The sequence below is a fragment of the Terrapene carolina genome, unplaced genomic scaffold (genome assembly GCF_002925995.2).
Source record: "Terrapene carolina triunguis isolate 2854851 unplaced genomic scaffold, T_m_triunguis-2.0 Scaffold49253, whole genome shotgun sequence".
In the NCBI taxonomy this organism is placed as follows: Eukaryota; Metazoa; Chordata; order Testudines; family Emydidae; genus Terrapene; species Terrapene triunguis.
Window position 1 is genome coordinate 11423 of NW_020713604.1, and position 1079 is coordinate 12501.

The 1079-nt window shown below is 49.3% G+C and overlaps 1 non-coding gene across 1 annotated transcript; it reads left to right on the top strand.

The window, feature by feature from the left end:
• Positions 1–426: 426 nt before the first annotated feature.
• Positions 427–500, top strand: TRNAT-AGU. Its single transcript has one exon. It is a non-coding gene; the product is annotated as a tRNA-Thr (tRNA).
• Positions 501–1079: the final 579 nt, after the last annotated feature.

A 1079-nucleotide genomic window follows, 5' to 3' on the forward strand; every position in this document is an offset into this window, starting at 1 on the left:
GCAGGGCAGGCGAGTTCACGGTGGGCATTGTGGGATACTGGCGGAGGCCAGTTATGGTGATATAATGACCAGCAGCATTTACACTGACATTTTATCACTTTAAGCTCTAGGCCTCTCGTCAAGGTGGTTTTTTGTCACCAAAACAGGGCAGTTTTGTCACCAGACGTGGCATTGCAGTGTGTACACCAGCCAAAAGCTGGTGACCGAGGGAGCGTAGTGTGTTTTTCACACACCTGAGCAATATAATTCTGCTGAAATAACTTTGTAGTGCAGACCTGGCCAAAGATTCACACACACACAGCTTGCAAGGAAAACTTCACCTGCTCCTCTGCTTTGCAGAATCCAAACACAAGCAACGCTTGTCAGGCCCCGGTGGGGTTGGCGGGGAGTCAGCTGTGGGAAGACACGATGCATTAGTTACAGCCAGGCACCCTGGCTTAGCTGGCTAAAGCACCTGATTAGTAAACAGGAGATCCTGGGTTCAACTCCCAGTGGTGCCTTATTGAGTGGCTTTTGGGGCACCTGGTATTGGCTACTGTAAGAAAACAAAATACAGAGCTAGATGGGCCTTTGGTCTACCCCAGTATACCTGTTTTTATGGTTTAAATTAAACTCACAGGCACTGATAATAGAGTTACTGAAAGTTTGGAAGTTAAGAGCCGGGGCAGGGGCAGGGGTGGGTCTGAGCTCTCACACCAAATGGTTCATTGTGGCTTCCAGAATCTGTGAGCAGCTCATTTAGTTTACACCGAGAGTTGAGTCCTGCTTTGTGCACCGTGTCTGAGAATGAAAATCACAAATCACCTTTTGAAATAACAAATGCAGCAGGACGTGTTATTGTCCCTGCCCCAAAGCAGACAGACCAATGGAGAAATGCCATTGAGTCCAGGGTAATACTCCACTGCCATTTTACCTTTTTTGCTTGCTAAACTCCCTCCCAACCTTATGGGGTCCCAGAGCCCGGTACTGAGCCTGAGCCGAGATGTCTACACTGCAAACTTACCACCCTGCGGCCCAAGCCCAGGGAGCCTGAGCTGGACCGGGACAGCTGTTGGTGTTTCATTGCAGTGTGGACATAG